The sequence below is a fragment of the Hyla sarda genome, chromosome 2, assembly GCF_029499605.1.
Source record: "Hyla sarda isolate aHylSar1 chromosome 2, aHylSar1.hap1, whole genome shotgun sequence".
Taxonomy (NCBI): domain Eukaryota; kingdom Metazoa; phylum Chordata; class Amphibia; order Anura; family Hylidae; genus Hyla; species Hyla sarda.
In genome coordinates, this window is record NC_079190.1 from 425,408,303 (window position 1) to 425,425,545 (window position 17,243).

Sequence of the window (17,243 nt, forward strand, 5' to 3'; positions counted from 1 at the left end):
TTATAGGGGTCAGAAGATGACTATTTTAAACGTATAAATTTGCATGTCGTTCTAATTTTTTTTTTATAAGTAATACAAAATCAAATCTATATAAGTAGGGTATCATTTTAACTGTATAGACCTACAGAATAAAGATAAGATGTCATTTTTCCCGAAAAATGCAGTGTAGAAACGGAAGTCCCCAAAAGTTACAAAATGGCATTTTTTCTTCAATTTTGTTGCACAATGAATTTTTTTTTCTGCTTCGCTGTGGATATTTTGGTAAAATGATGTCACTGTAAAGTAGAATTGGTGGCACAAAAAATAAGCCATAATATGGAAATTTTGGTGCAAAATTTATGATTTTTAGAAGGTGATGAGGAAAAACTGAAAATGCCAAAACGGAAAAACCCTGCATCCTTAATTAAGGGGTTAACAATGCTGCTCTTTTGTATTCAACAATGCTGCTCTATAGAACAGTATTGATCACTGTTATCAGAGATTCATTGCCATAGCGTTGGATACTGAGGCATTAATGGAGAGGTTAGCTTTAGCAGTTTCACAGGCTTTTACTAAGCCCTGGCTTAGGAATGGACACTATAAAAAAATAAGTATAAAAAAAACCTCACATGGTTTAATGGAAAGTTAATTTAAATATAAACACCCCAAGGCCCCTGATTACCCCATTAACCCTTTCAGTAAAAAAAAATATTTTTTCTGTTCTTGTCCTTACTCCTGGTCTTCTTCCTATAAAAAGACAAAAGAGAAAAAAATAGTAAAAGAAAAGGAAAAAAAAATATTATAAAATACAGAAAAAGTTTTGCTTTTGTCTGGGAAACCCTAAAGTATTGAGGATTAGTTAATATCATTGTATATATTTACCACAGAAGTGAAACCGCATTCTGGTCCATAGGTGCGAGTCCTCTACTCCAATGTATGTGCACAACTGCACTTGGGGTTGAGCACCTGTTATCACCTCGAGACTATGTTTATTTGTTTAAAGTTAGTCGTGTTGTACGCATCCACATACACGTTTATCAGGTGTCAGGATGCGATTGTGGTACTTGTGACCGTCTGCAGGCATCCTCCATTGTATGCAATTTTTGCTGGGGATCGCCCATAGCAACGGTTTACAAGTGCAAGACCCCTACCCCAGCGATGGTGCACAATTGCACTTGGGGTTCAGTTTCCTGCTATAGCCATGTCCATGCAAATATAAACCGGCAAGCGTCTTTTAAGGCTTATTCCAATGCACCCTTTTATCTTATCGGGTAGCGTTGGGGTTTCACCTGTGAGGCCTGCTATAAATGAACCAGCAAGGGTGGGGCTTGTAATCTGTCTCCCCCCTCCCATTGTATGTGTGCTTAGTCCACACTGGTGACTGGGCAGCAGTCTGCAAGTTGGACCTAAGGCTGCTGTAATTTGGTTCCTGGTTTTATGTATCTGGCCAGGTAGGTTAGTGGATAGGTCCCGCATCACTTGAGAAACCTTGGCGTGGTGTGCGGCCTCAGGTATGTTCTTCATATAAGGATATACTGGCTAATGTCTCAATTTTACATCAGTTTTGAGGATAAGTTAATATCATTGTATATATTTACCACAGGAGTGAAACCACATTCTGGTCCATAGGTGCGAGTCCTCTACTCCAATGTATGTGCACAACTGCACTTGGGGTTGAGCACCTGTTATCACCTCGAGACTACGTTTATTTGAAACCCTAAAGCAGTTGTCAAATGGCAACAAGCCAAGGCTGAATACAGGATGTATAAAGCAACATTGACATTCTGTGGAAGGCTGGCGAAAGATTATGCGGGTCACAACCAAACTTTTTGTTAAGGTATAATGAAGCAACCAACCCAAATTTTTGAAATATCTGCTCATCTCTAGTGACGTTTGTTTCTTGTTTTTGGAAAATTGTCATATGTGTATTGTCTTTGAGATGGATAGCTGTATAGACATTAGTAATGCAACCGGAGCTCACGCATCTGAGCTGCAAGTGGTATTGGCCCAAGTCAAAAATGTTCCCTAGGGCTCAAAGGACCCTAGACATACCACAGATTAGTATTGGTCACTTTAATAGTCTTCTGACAAGCAAGTCCCACTTGACTAAGCAGCTCAACCGCTTCCCTCTCAGATACTTGCTCTTACAAATGTGTGTATAATGGTGATTTGAGGTCACACAAGGTCTCCATGTCAACCATGCATCTTACAGAAATCCCAAGGGGACTGGTAGTTCTGGTTACTCAGGCTTTGGGTAACAGAAAGCAACCCAGTCATAGCACAGATTATACAACACAGACACAGCTTTTTTAAATGTACTCTAAATTGTCCTTTTAACATTTTTCTGATAATTATTAGTATACTTTTTGACTTTTGAATGTATTTATGCCGAAAGGACACTGTGCAGATGTTATTTTATAGTTTCATATGTAAATTTACCATATAAAATGTATAGCTCAGCTTATTCTTTGGAACACTAACAATCTTACCTGTTTTTATTGATCTCAGTTTTCATTGATAAACTCCTTCCTGCTCAGTGCTGTACATTTATGGAACAGTAGGAAGGTACCGTATTTATCGGGGTATACCACGCACCGGCCTATAACACGCACCCTCATTTTACCAAGGATATTTGGGTAAAAAAAAGTTTTTTACCCAAATATCCTTGGTAAAATTAGGGTGCGTGTGTGTGCATGCGTATACCTCGATACACCCCCAGGAAAAGGCAGGGGGAGAGGGGCCGTCGCTGCCTGCTTCTCTCCCCCTGCCTTTCCTGGGGTCTAGGGCCCTGCTGCCGCCGCTTCTCTCTCGCTGGCTATCTGCACCGCTGCCCGTTCTCTCCCCCTGACTATCGGTGCCGGCGCCCCATTGCCGGCGCCGATAGCCAGTGGGAGAGAAGCGGCGCCGTCAATGGGGCAGCGGCGCCAATAGCCAGGGGGAGAGAAGGGGCAGCGGCACCCATTGACAGCGCCGCTGCCCCGTTGCCTCCCCCATCCCCGGTTGTATAATTACCTGTTGCCGGGGTCGGGTCTGCGCTGCTTCAGGCCTCCGGTATGCGTCCCATGCGTCGTCGCTATGCACTGCACGGCGCGGCGCAATGAGTGATGTCATTGTGTCTCGCAGCGCATAGCAACGACGCAGGGGACGCACACCGGAGGCCTGAAGCAGCGCGGACCCGACCCCGGCAGGTAATTATACAAACGGGGATGGGGGAGGCAAGGGGGCAGCGGCGCCGGCAATGGGTGCCGCTGTCCCTTCTCTCCCCCTGTCTGTTGGCGCCACTGCCCCATCGCCGGCGCCGCTTCTCTCCCCATGACTATCGGTGCCGGCAATGAGGCGCTGGCACCGATAGTCAGGGTGAGAGAACGGGCAGCGGCACCGATAGCCAGGGGGAGAGGAGGGCCGGCAGCAGGGCTCTAGACCCCAGGACAGGCAGGGGCAGAGAAGCCGGCAGCGGTGGCGGTCTCTGCACCTGTAAAGCCGCTACAGTTCATTGATTAAAAGCGCCCGCTTTAAATCATTGAACTGCAGCGGCTTATCAGCGTATAGCATGCAGGTAGACTTTAGGCTAAAAATTTTAGCCTAAAAAGTGCGTGTTATATGTCGATAAATATGGTAGTTAATGCTGGCATTTTGTGGGTTCAGAAGCTAAGCCCACAGGATCTTTGATGGGGGGCAGCTGCCACATATTGTCGATTACCCTCCCCAACTGAAAAGATGCTGCGATCAATAGCAACTGCAGCATCTGTGGGGATAACAGAATAGGAGGTTGCCGCAATGCAATTACAGGGTTGCAATGGATGTCATGGCAGGGCCAAATAATGGTGCTCTGTAACGAGGAAAAAAAGAAATAAAAAACAAGCAAAAGCAAGCCATCATTGTGAAAATAAAACTTTTTAAGCTAAAACTGAATTTTACTGGGAAAAAATAAAGATTTTCATGGCTCCGATTCTCAAATCTTGTTTCAAACACTAGTGGGCTCAAAATACTCATTACACTTGTTTAGTTTCCAGAATGGGGGGGGCACTTCTGGGTTTGGCTTCATTGTACTGGTATCAAGTAGGGCACAGCATATGCTTAAGGTTCCCAAACATTGTTCCAGTAAATTCTGCACTACATATGCATAATGGAGTCTTTTAGGGAGTGTTTCTTGTATTTTAGCAATTCAACTCCTTCGCAAACCAAATATAATGCAAGAAAAACACCCTAATAAAAAAGGTCCCAAGTATACCTATGCATTGCGGTTTACAGCATACTGTTTCATTGGTGATTGTATTAGGAGCACAAACATGGCAGCCCGGAAGAAAGGCCCCATGCTGTCTTGACAACTGATTGGCCCCCAGCTGCCACACAGAAAGGCCCTGTGCTGCCATGACAATATAATCAGTGGTGCGGGTGGTGGTGATGGGAGCCAAATTTTTTTGTTTTTTGCTGGGGGAGGGAGTGGTCACAAAGCATATGCTACCTATAAATATTTTGAAGGGGTTATTCAGGATTAGAAAAACAAATCTGATTTCTTTTAAAACAGCGCCACCCCTGTGCTTAGGTTGTGTGTGGTATTGTAGCTAAGGTCCATTAACCCCTTAAGGACGGAGCCTATTTTCACCTCTAGGACGAAGCCCTTTTTTGCAAATCTGACCACTGTCACTTTAAACATTAATAACTCTGGAATGCTTTTAGTTAGCATTCTGATTCTGAGAATGTTTTTTCGTGACATATTCTACTTTAACATAGTGGAAAATTTTTGTGGTAACTTGCATCCTTTCTTGGTGAAAAATCCCAAAATTTGATGAAAAAATTAAAAATTTTGCATTTTTCTAACTTTGAAGCTCTCTGCTTGTAAGGAAAATGGATATTCCAAATATTATTATTTTTTTTTCACATATACAATATGTCTACTTTATGATTGCATCATAAAATTGACGAGTTTTTACTTTTGGAAGACACCAGAGGGCTTCAAATTTCAGCAGCAATTTTCCAATTTTTCACAAAATTTTCAAACTCGCAATTTTTCAGGGACCAGTTCAGGTTTGAAGTGGATTTGAAGGGTCTTCATATTAGAAATACCCCATAAATGACCCCATTATAAAAACTGCACCCCCCAAACTAGTCAAAATGACATTCAGTAAATGTTTTAACCCTTTAGGTGTTTCACAGGAAAAGCAGCAAAGTGAAGGAGAAAATTCAAAATCTTCATTTTTTACACTCGCATGTTCTTGTAGACCCAATTTTTGAATTTTTACAAGGGGTAAAAGGAGAAAATGTATACTTATATTTGTAGCCCAATTTCTCTCGAGTAAGCACATACCTCATATGTCTATGTAAAGTGTTCGGCGGGCGCAGTAGAGGGCTCAGAAGCGAAGGTGCGACAAGGGGATTTTTGAGAGTACGTTTTTCTGAAATGGTTTTTGGGGGCATGTCGCATTTAGGAAGCCCCTATGGTGCCAGAACAGCAAAAAAAACACATGGCATACCATTTTGGAAACTAGACCCCTTGAGGAACATAACAAGGAATAAAGTGAGCCTTAATACCCCACAGGTGTTTCACGACTTTTGCATATGTAAAAAAAAAAATTCACTAAAATGTGGGTTTCCCCCCAAATTTCACATTTTTGCAAGGGTTAATAGCAGAAAAGACCCCCCCAAAATTTGTAACCCCATCTCTTCTGAGTATGGAGGTACCCCATAAGTGGACCTGAAGTGCACTGCGGGCGAACTACAATGCTCAGAATGGAAGGCGTCATATTTGGCTTTTTGAGAGCAAATTTTGCTCGGGGGGCATGTCTCATTTAGGAAGCCCCTATGGTGCCAGAACAGCAAAATAACCCCCACATGGCATACCATTTTGGAAACTAGACCCCTCACAGAATGTAATGAGGGGTACAGTGAGCATTTACCCCCCACTGGTGTCTGACAGATCTTTGGAACAGTGGGCTGTGCAAAATTTTTCATTTTCACGGACCACTGTTCCAAAGATATGTCAGACACATGTGTGGTGTAAATTCTCACTGTACCCCTCATTACATTCCGTGAGGGGTGTAGTTTCCAAAATGGGGTCACATGTGGGTGTGTTTTTTTTTTTTGCGTTTGTCAGAACCACTGTAACAATCAGCCACCTCTGTGCAAATCACCTCAAATGTACATGGCGCACTCTCCCTTCTGGGCCTTGTTTTGCGCCCCCAGAGCACTTTGCGCCCACATATGGGGTATCTCCGTACTCGGGAGAAATTGCGTTACAAATTTTAGGGGGTGTTTTACCTCTTGTGAAAATGAAAAGTATAGGGCAACACCAGCATGTTAGTGTAAATTTTTTAATTTTTTTACACTAACATGCTGGTGTAGACCCCAATTGTTCCTTTTCATAAGGGGTAAAAGGAGAAAAAGCCCCCCAAAATTTGTTAGGCAATTTCTCCCGAGTACGGCGATACCCCATATGTGACCCTATTCTGTTGCCTTGAAATACGACAGGGCTCCAAAGTGAGAGCGCAATGCGCATTTGAGGCCTGAATTAGGGACTTGCATAGGGGTGGACATAGGGGTATTCTATGCCAGTGATTCACAAACAGGGTGCATCCAGCTGTTGCTAAACTCCCAGCATGCTTGGACAGTCAATTGCTGTCCAGAAATGCTGGGAGTTTTTGTTTTGCAACAGCTGGAGGCTCCATCTTAGAAACACTGCCGTAGGATACGTTTTTCATTTTTATTGGGAAGGGGGGGGGGCAGTGTACGTGTGTATATGTAGTGTTTTACTCTTTATTTTATGTTAGTGTAGTGTAGTGTTTTTAGGTTACATTCACACTGGCGGCAGATTACACTGAGTCTCCCGCTAGGAGTTTGAGCTGCGGCGGAAAATTTGCCGCAGCTCAAAATTGTAGCGGGGACCTCACTGTAATCTGCCGCCAGTGTGAATGTAGCCTGTACATTCACACGGGAGGGGGGTCAAAACTACAACTCCCAGCATGCACTGACAGACCATGCATGCTGGGAGTTGTAGTTTTGCAACAGCTGGAGGCACACTGGCTGGAAAACCTTGAGTTAGGTTCTATGACCTAACTCAGTATTTTCCAACCAGTGTGCCTCCAGCTGTTGCAAAATTACAACTCCCAGCATGTACTGATTGCGGAAGGGCATGCTGGGAGATGTAGTTATGCAATGGCTGGAGGCACGCAAGTACAACTCCCAGCATGCCAAGACAGCCTTATGCTGTTCCTGAATGCTGGGAGTTGTAGTTTTGCAAGATTTAGAGGGGTTCAAGTTGCAAATCACTGTCCAGTGGTCTCAAAACTGTGGCCCTCCAAATGTTGCAAAACTACAACTCGCAGCATTCCCAGACAGCAAACTGCTGTCTGGCATGCTGAGAGTTGTAGTTTTGCAACATCTGGAGACTCCTGGATAAAGCCCCGTTGGGTGAAACGCGTTGGAGGTCTGGTGGGTAACTGGGGAGCGGAGGGAGTCTCACTGTTTTATGCCACTATTATATCTGGTTTTCTCTGTGATCCGTTTTGTGTGCGTTTTTAAGATATTGGTCCTATTTACTTATGGCACGTTGCTGGCACTTTAAATTGTTCAGCACACTTGGACACTATATATACTATTGTTACTTTCTTTTTATCTCCCCCTGCTCCCTGGTTCCCACTTTTTGTTTGTCCACGCTGTGTCTGTAATCATTATATGTCTTGATATTATTCTCAACAAAACTCATTTTAGTTTATACATGGTCCGTTCTTAAGTGGTTTCTTTTTCTTTTGGTTTCATATTTAGAGTATTTACCACAAGACCCTATACATTTATGAGCATATCTCCTCCCCCTTTTTTGGGGCCCTCTAAATATTGCAAAACTACAAGTCCACCAGTGACCCGTATGACCAGGAATCGCGCAGATCGCAGGTCTGAATTGACCTGCGATTTGCGCGCATCGCGGTCATGGGGGGGTCTCAGGACCCCTCTCGGCGATGTGCCGGGATGCCTGCTGTTAGATAACAGCAGTCATCCCGGCCCGATCACCGCTACCGCTACAAATCAAACACAATCAAGCATAATGAAACATAGTGCAAGATAACATTTAAATTGTGCCAAACACCTCCGGTATGGGGGGGGGGGGGGGGGTCGGGGGGTTGGGGGGGGGCTGGGTTACAAGAGTTCATAGGTGCATCACTGGTAAAATGTATTACAATACAGTAAAAACATATAGTTCTACATTACAATATATACATAAGAAAATGCTTGCAATAGATTTAACATGCAATTTAGAATAAACAGGAGAAAAGACTATCAATATTGTAGGTAGACTTGTGCACTAGAAAAATTTTCGTTTCATTTCGCTTCGTTTTTTCGTTTTGGAAAAAAATTTCGGTTCAGCAATATTTTCGGTTTAGATTTTTCGGATACATTCGGTATTCGGGTAGGATTTTTTTTCGGACACATTCGGTATTCGGGGTACATTCGGTAAATTTTTATTTTTTTTGGACTTTAGCGATCCTAAAAAATTATGGCCATACCTTTTTTATTAAAATTTCGTAGGGTACCATAAAAAAATCATAATAAAAAAGATACAGTAGTGATGGAAAAAATTGTATCTAACAAAATGTATCTTTTTTATTATGAAATGTTTATTCATTTTTAAACAGGGATCAATTTATGTGAGCGGGTAAAGCACTAAAAATGTAGCCGACAATAGTAAAAATGTAGTGTGTGCGTGTTTTTCACTTTTTTATAAAACATTTTTTTAGGTAGTACTACTACTCCCAGCATGGAACACACTCTTCCATGATGGGAGTAGTAGTTACCTGTACTAATTGACAGATCGCAGGGGTCCCTTGCGATCCTCTTGTATAATGTACAGATGCGGCGGCTGCTCTTCTATGGTCCCCTGCACTCACGTATATATACACATATTCATATTTCCCGCAGAGCTGTGATTGGCCAGATCATTCCAGCCAATCACAGCTCTCTGTGAGAAATAGGAATATGTGTATATATACGGCCGTGCAGGGGACCATAGGAGAACGGCCACCGCATTCATACATTATACTGAAGGATCGCAGCGGCTGTCAGGAGTGATACCCGCAGTGATCTTTCCTTTACTACAAGTACTACCACTCCCAACATGGAGTACACTCTGCTCCATGCTGGGAGCTGTAGTACCTGCATTAATAGACAGATCGCAGTGGGTGTCAGAAGTTACACTCGCTGCGATATGTCTATTAATGCAGGTACTACAGCTCCCAGCATGGAGCAGAGTGTGCTCCATGTTGGGAGTATTAGTACCTGCAGTAAGGGACAGATCCCAGGGATGTCACTTCTCCTGGCACCCGCTGCGATCGTCCTGATGTGAATGTCGGGATCAGCTGTTCTCAGGGCTACAGAGCCGGGAGAACAGCTGACGCTGAGCCGTAGGTATACATCGTATATCTACTGCCCAGCAAGAACTTACAGTGAGCCTGCAATGTGTATACAGTATACACATTGCTGGATCACTTAACCCCTTGCTGAGCTGTGCGCTATGCGCAAGCCCAGCAAGGGCAGAGTTAACATACACTGCTGGACAGTGTAGGTTAACCCTTTGGGCGGTATACACTATATACAGCTATCTATAGATAGCTGTATAAAGTGTATACAGAAGACGAAGTCCAGCTTACTTCCCTCGAGTCCCGGGCCGGTCCGTGTAGCTCCGCCCCCTAGTGATGACGTCATTAGGGGCGGAGCTACAGAAGGGAACAAGGCTAGTTTATCTGAAGCTCTGTTCACATTGTACATAGTTAGTATGGTTGAAAAAAGACATACGTCCATCAAGTCCAACCAGGGGATTGAAGGGAAGGGTGTAAGGGGATAAGGGAAAGGGATGTAGTTTTATAATTCTGCATAAGCATTAATGTTATTTTGTTCCAGGAATGTATCTAACCCTGTTTTAAAGCTGTTAATTGTTCCTGCTGTGACCAGTTCCTGAGGTAGACCGTTCCATAAATTCACAGTCCTCACGGTAAAGAAGGCGTGTCGCCCCTTTAGACTAAACCTTTTCTTCTCCAGACGGAGGGAGTGCCCCCTCGTCCTTTGGGGGGGTTTAACCTGGAACAGTTTTTCTCCATATTTTTTGTATGGGCCATTTATATACTTATATACGTTTATCATATCCCCCCTTAAACATCTCTTCTCAAGACTAAACAATTGTAACTCCTTTAATCGCTCCTCATAACTAAGATGTTCCATGTTCCATATTAGTTTAGTCGCGCGTCTCTGCACCCTTTCCAGCTCCACAGTGTCCCTTTTATGAACAGGCGACCAAAACTGAACAGCATATTCCAGGTGAGGCCGTACCAATGCTTTATAAAGGGGGAGTATTATTTCCCTGTCCCTTGAGTCCATGCCTCTTTTGATACATGACAATATCCTGCCGGCTTTGGAAGCAGCAGCCTGACATTGCATGCTATTCTGTAGTCTGTGATCTACAAGTACACCCAGATCCTTCTCTACCAGTGACTCTGACAGTTTAATCCCCCTAAGACATATGACGCATGCAGGTTATTAGTACCCAGATGCATAACTTTACATTTATCCACATTGAACCTCATTTGCCAAGTGGATGCCCAGACACTTAGTCTATCCAAGTCATCTTGTAACTTAGGGGGGGGGGGGGGGGGGGTCTTGTAAATGGTGTATGTACGTTTTGTATAATGTGAACAGACCCTTCTGGCAGTGTCTACCCAGACAGGGAGACTCCAGCTGTTGCTAAACTACAACTCCCAGCATGCCCAGAAAGCCAAAGGCTGTCTGGGCATGCTGGGAGTTGTAGTTTTGCACCAATTGGTGGCTCCCTGTTTGGGTAGACATTGCATCATGGGTGCTCTCCCCAGCGGACAGCGCCAAAAATGTCATAACCAATTTTTTGTGTTTTTTTTTCTTCTCGTTTCAGATCCGTGTATGCAGAGGATTACTGCGGATTCGATGGATTACGGCGGATTATTTTTTTTTCCTTTAATAAAATGGTTAACGAGGGCTGTGGGGAAGTGTTTTTTTTAAATAAAATAATTTTTCCAATGTGTAGTGTTTTTTTTATATTTTTTATTTTATTTTCAGGGTTAGTAGTGGAAGCTGTCTTATTGACGGAATCCATTACTAGGCCAGGGCTTAGTGCTAGCCACAAAAACAGTTAGCGCTAACCCCCAATTATTACCCTGGTACCCACCGCCACAGGGGTGCCGGGAAGAGCCGGTACCAACAGGCCCGGAGCGTCAAAAATTTCTGCTCCTGGACCTAGGCGGTAACAGGCTGGCGTTATTTAGGCTGGGGAGGGCCAGTAACAATGGTCCTCGCCCACCCTGGTAACGTCAGGCTGTTGCTGTTTGGTTGGTATTGTGCTGAGAATGAAAATACGGGGAACCCTATGCGTTTTTTTTTTTAAATTTAAATATAAAAAAATAAAAAATAAAAAAAACGCATAGGGTTCCCCGTATTTTCATTCTCGGCACAATACCAACCAAACAGCAACAGCCTGACGTTACCAGGGTGGGCGAGGACCATTGTTACTGGCCCTCCCCAGCCTAAATAACGCCAGCCTGTTACCGCCTAGGTCCAGGAGCGCCATTTTTGACGCTCCGGGCCTGTTGGTACCGGCTCTTCCCGGCACCCCTGTGGCGGTGGGTACCGGGGTAATAATTGGGGGTTAGCGTTAGCTGTTTTTGTGGCTAGCACTAAGCCCTGGCCTAGTAATGGATTCCGTCAATAAGACAGCTTCCACTACTAACCCTGAAAATTCAATAAAAAAAATAAAAAAACACAACACATTGGAAAAATTATTTTATTTAAAAAAACACTCCCCCACAGCCCTCGTTAACCATTTTATTAAAGGAAAAAAAATTATCCGCCGTAATCCATCAAATCCGCAGTAATCCTCTGCATACACGGATCTGAAACGAAAAAAAACACAAAAAAAATGGTTATGACATTTCTGGCGCTGTCTGCTGGGGAGAGCACCCATGATGCAATGTCTACCCAAACAGGGAGCCACCAATTGGTGCAAAACTACAACTCCCAGCATGCCCAGACAGCCTTTGGCTGTCTGGGCATGCTGGGAGTTGTAGTTTAGCAACAGCTGGAGTCTCCCTGTCTGGGTAGACACTGCCAGAAGGGTCTGTTCACATTATACAAAACGTACAATGTGAACAGAGCTTCAGATAAACTAGCCTTGTTCCCTTCTGTAGCTCCGCCCCCTAATGACGTCATCACTAGGGGACGGAGCTACACGAACCCGCCCCGGGACTCGAGGGAAGTAAGCTGGACTTCGTCTTCTGTATACACTTTATACAGCTATCTATAGATAGCTGTATATAGTGTATACCGCCCAAAGGGTTAACCTACACTGTCCAGCAGTGTAAGTTAACTCTTCCCTTGCTGGGCTTGCGCATAGCGCACAGCTCAGCAAGGGGTTAAGTGAGCCAGCAATGTGTATACTGTATATACTGTATTGCAGGCTCACTGTAAGTTCTTGCTGGGCAGTAGATATACGATGTATACCTACGGCTCAGTGTCAGCTGTTCTCCCGGCTCTGTAGCCCTGAGAACAGCTGATCCCGACATTCACATCAGGACGATCGCAGCGGGTGCCAGGAGAAGTGACATCCCTGGGATCTGTCCCTACTGCAAGTACTAATACTCCCAACATGGAGCACACTCTGCTCCATGCTGGGAGCTGTAGTACCTGCATTAATAGACATATCGCAGCAAGTGTAACTTCTGACACCCGCTGCGATCTGTCTATTAATGCAGGTACTACAGCTCCCAGCATGGAGCAGAGTGTACTCCATGTTGGGAGTGGTAGTACTTGTAGTAAAGGAAAGATCACTGCGGGTATCACTCCTGACAGCCGCTGCGATCCTCCAGTATAATGTATGGATGCGGCGGCAGTTCTCCTATGGTCCCCTGCGCGGCCGTATATATACACATATTCCTATTTCTCACAGAGAGCTGTGATTGGCTGGAATGATCTGGCCAATCACAGCTCTGCGGGAAATATGAATATGTGTATATATACGTGAGTGCAGGGGACCATAGAAGAGCAGCCGTCGCATCTGTACATTATACAAGAGGATTGCAAGGGACCCCTGCGATCTGTCAATTAGTACAGGTAACTACTACTCCCATCATGGAACAGTGTGTTCCATGCTGGGAGTAGTAGTACTACCTAAAAAATGTTTTATAAAAAAGTGAAAAACACGCACACACTACATTTTATTATTGTCGGCTACATTTTTAGTGCTTTACCCGCTCACATAAATTGATCCCTGTTTAAAAATGAATAAACATTTCATAATAAAAATGATACATTTCGTTAGATACAATTTTTTCCATCACTACTGTATCTTTTTTATTATGATTTTTTTATGATACCCTACGAAATTTTTATAAAAAAAGGTATCTCCATAATTTTTTAGGATCCCTAAAGTCCAAAAAAAGAATAAAAAGATTTACCAAATGTTCGGGAAATAACGAATGTATTCATTACTTTGCTATTCGTATTGTCGTGGCGATTCGGGAATGTTCAAAATATGTTTTCGTGCATTCGGATCGGTCCGAATGCACGAAAACTGTAAAATTCGGTAAATTAGACATTCGTGCCGAACCGAATTGCACATGTCTAATTGTAGGGGAAACGAAAAGGAGGCTCAAGACACTACCGTAACTCAGCATCCCGAATGGTAAAGAGGTTTGTTGTAGAAACAAGCACCATGAGGATCTGTCCTAGGAATAGTTAATAAACTAAGGACTGGGATTGTAGGGAATCGTACATGTCAGTACTTTATTTATGAATAAATATTATAGTCAAATCAGTGTATGACATGGGACGTTAATAGGAGACATATGGGCGAACCTTGAGTAGTCATATGACCAATTTCAGACAATCAATAAACTAATATAAATGGATAAATGTAAGGTTATGCACTTGAGCCATAAAAACTAAACGCGCAATAGTGTGCTAAATAATAAGAGATTAGGTAAAACTACTACTAAAAAGGACTTGGGGATATTGGTCGACAGTAAGCTCAACTTTAGTGATCAGTGCAAGGCAGCGACTGCCAAGGCTAATAAAGTCATGGGAAGTTTCAAGAGAGGCATAGGACATAGCATGCTTGTGACAAGGACATAGTTTTGCCTCTGTATAAATCGCTAGTCAGACCACATATGGAGTATTGTGTCCAATTCTGGGCCCCTGTATATAAGAAGCACATGGCTCAACTGGAGAGGGTTCAGAGGAGAGCGACAAAGATAATTAATGATATGGGAGGATTACAAGACTAAGACAGGCTATCAAGCTTGGGGTATTTTGTTTGGAGAAAAGACATCTTGCGGGGCGATCTGATTATACTTAGAGATGAGAGAATTTTTGAAAAATTTGATTTGGTTCGATCCGAATTTATTTGGGACAAATTGTTATTAAAACTGCTATTTCCGGGCTAAATAGAGTCTCAATAGGGATGTAACACTTGCTGTAACACGCATAGGGAGTGTGCTGGGGTAGTGACATTCAGATTACAGGCATCGCTATTAGAATCACTGCCGCAGAGCGGCACAATGACAGAGCCTGGAGGCGGCAGCAGCATGACAAGACCATAGGGTGGCACTATGATAGAGCCTGGATGTGGCAGCAGTATAAGGAGAATATATGGCGGCACAATGACACAGTCTGGAGGTGGCAGCAGCCTATGTAGGTCACAGAGCGGCACAATGACAGGGCCTGGATGTGGCAGCAGCGTATGTAGGCTGCAGAGTGGCACAATGACAGAGCCTGGCGGTGGCGGCAGCATATGTAGGCTGCAGAGAAGCACAATGAGACAGCCTGGAGGTGGCGGCAGCATATGTAGGCCGTAGAGCGACACAATGACATATACTGGAGGTGGCAGCAGCCTATGTAGGCTGCAGAGTGGCACAATGACAGAGCCTGGAGGTGATGGCAGCATGAGGAGACCATATGGCGGCAGAATGACACAGCCGGGAGGTGGTGGCAGCCTATGTAGGCACAGAGCGGCACAATGACAGAGCCTGGAGGTGCCAGGAACACAACGAGACAAAATCTGGATGTGGCAGCAGGGTCGGGAGACCATATGGCGTCACAATTGAAGAGATTAAAGGTCAATTGATGATTTTGAAGAGAGTAAAAGGGTACTCCGGTAGAAAACATTTTTTTAAATGAACTGGTGCCAGAAAGTTGAGTTGTCAGCAGAGAGCACTTGTGGTCAGGCAGAAAGGAAATTAAAAAAGAAAATAACTTCATGTTGAGAATACAGCAGCTGATAAGTACTGGAAGGACTGATATTTATAACAGAGGTAATTAACAAATCTATTAAACTTTCTGGCACCAGTTGATTTAAAAGAAAATGTTTTCCAGTGGAGTACCCCTTTAATCCTTCCAGTAATTATTAGCAGCTGTATACTACAGAGGAAACTCTTTTCTTTTTGAATTTCTTTTCTGTCTGTCCACAGTGCTCTCTGTTGATACCTCTGTCCGTGTCAGGAACTGTCCAGAGCAACATAGGTTTGCAATGGGGATTTTCTCCTGACATGGACAGAGGTGTCAGCAGAGAGCACTGTGGACAAAAAGAAAATAAATCCAAAAAGAAAAGAATTTCCTCTGTAGTATACAGCATCTGATAAGTACTGGAAGGATTAAGATTTTTTAATAGAAGTAACTTACAAATCTGTTTAATTTTGTAGCACCAGTTGACTTAAAAAGACCTAAAAAAAAATGTTTCCACCGGAGTACCCCTTTAACAAGTTTAATGTGTCAGCAGCATGAGGAGATCACATGGCGACACAATGACAGAGCCTGGAGGTGGTGGCAGCCTATGTATGCCGCAGAGCGGCACAATGACAGAGGTGGCATTGATAAGGATGACCATTATGATTTTGATTACTGATATGTGTATATTATTTTCCTTTCAGCTCGCTAACTTGCTGACCAAGAAGATGAAGACCTTGGAACAAGGCCAGAAGAAGTGAGATAGGAGGCTGAAACTTGGAAGACAAAATATTTGAAGAGATAGAGACAGTGTAGAAGGGCAGAGAGAAATCCAGAATTTTCCAGTATAAGAGTGAGAGGGCAGCATACGTGAACTTTGGCCATGCTTAAATATGCTAATATATACACAGACGCAATACTCAAATAACCAATCAAAATATAAAATGATGATTTTGACATGATAACTAACCTCCCCTTTATGCCAAATGTAAAAACCAATGTACTTATGTGTAATAAACAGAAATCTTTACCACTCTTGAGGACAGCTCCTGAGCTTCCTGCTGAGAGAGTTTTATACCAATTTTTTGTCTGGTGTATATTTCTTGTGTCGACACTCAGCAGTATACAGCGTCAGTCATGCACATTTTAAGGCCTAACCAGCAGCCATCCTTGACAGCATCAGCATGAGGAAACTATATGGCGGCATAATGACAGAGCCTGGAGGTGGTTAGGATAATACGCCCCAGTACGGTTGCACCAGAAATAAGCGTAACAATCTAGTGCGTAAGTCTTTTAGTGCTTTTACACTAACTGCCCCTAGTAGCTTTAACCAGAAAAAACGTAGAACTGCTGAGTGCATATATATTTTACTTATTTTAGGATAACACGCCCAGTACGGTTGCACCAGAAAGAAGCGTAACAATCTAGTGCGTAAGTCTTTTAGTGCATCTACACTAACTGCCTCCTGGTAGTTTTAACCACAAAAAAGGTAGAACTGCTGAGTGCGTATATATTTCAATTATTTTCGGATAATACGCCCCAGTACGGTTGCACCAGAAATAAGCGTAACAATCTAGTGTGTAAGTCTTTTAGTGCTTTTACACTAACTGCCCCCTAGTAGCTTTAACCAGAAAAAAACGTAGAACTGCTCAGTGCGTATATATTTAAATTATTTTCGGATAATACGCCCCAGTACGGTTGCACCAGAAATAAGCGTAACAATCAGGTGCGTAAGTCTTTTAGTGCTTTTACACTAACTGCCCCCTAGTAGCTTTAACCAGAAAAAACGTAGAACTGCTGAGTGTATATATATATATATATATATATATATATTATATATATATATATATATATTTCACAGATTTTAGGATAATAGACCCCAATACGGTTGCACCAGAAATAAGCTTAAAGGAGTACTATGGTGCACAATTCTTTTAGCCCAAAATGTTCCCCGCGGCTGTACCTTTCTATCAATGTCCTCCTTTCAGAAGTCGGTCTGGCCGTTTTCCCGTGGCAGCACCGCGAATTTCCCGGTT

At 43.3% G+C, this 17,243-nt stretch overlaps 1 long non-coding RNA gene across 1 annotated transcript in view; it reads right to left on the reverse strand.

Moving 5' to 3' along the window:
* Positions 1-603: 603 nt before the first annotated feature.
* The window catches only part of LOC130356881 (uncharacterized), a 118,283-nt gene continuing 101,643 nt past the window's right edge, over positions 604-17,243 (reverse strand). The window contains exon 3 of the long non-coding RNA XR_008889023.1: positions 604-726. This is a non-coding gene — a long non-coding RNA (uncharacterized LOC130356881). The remainder of the gene's footprint in view (positions 727-17,243) is intronic.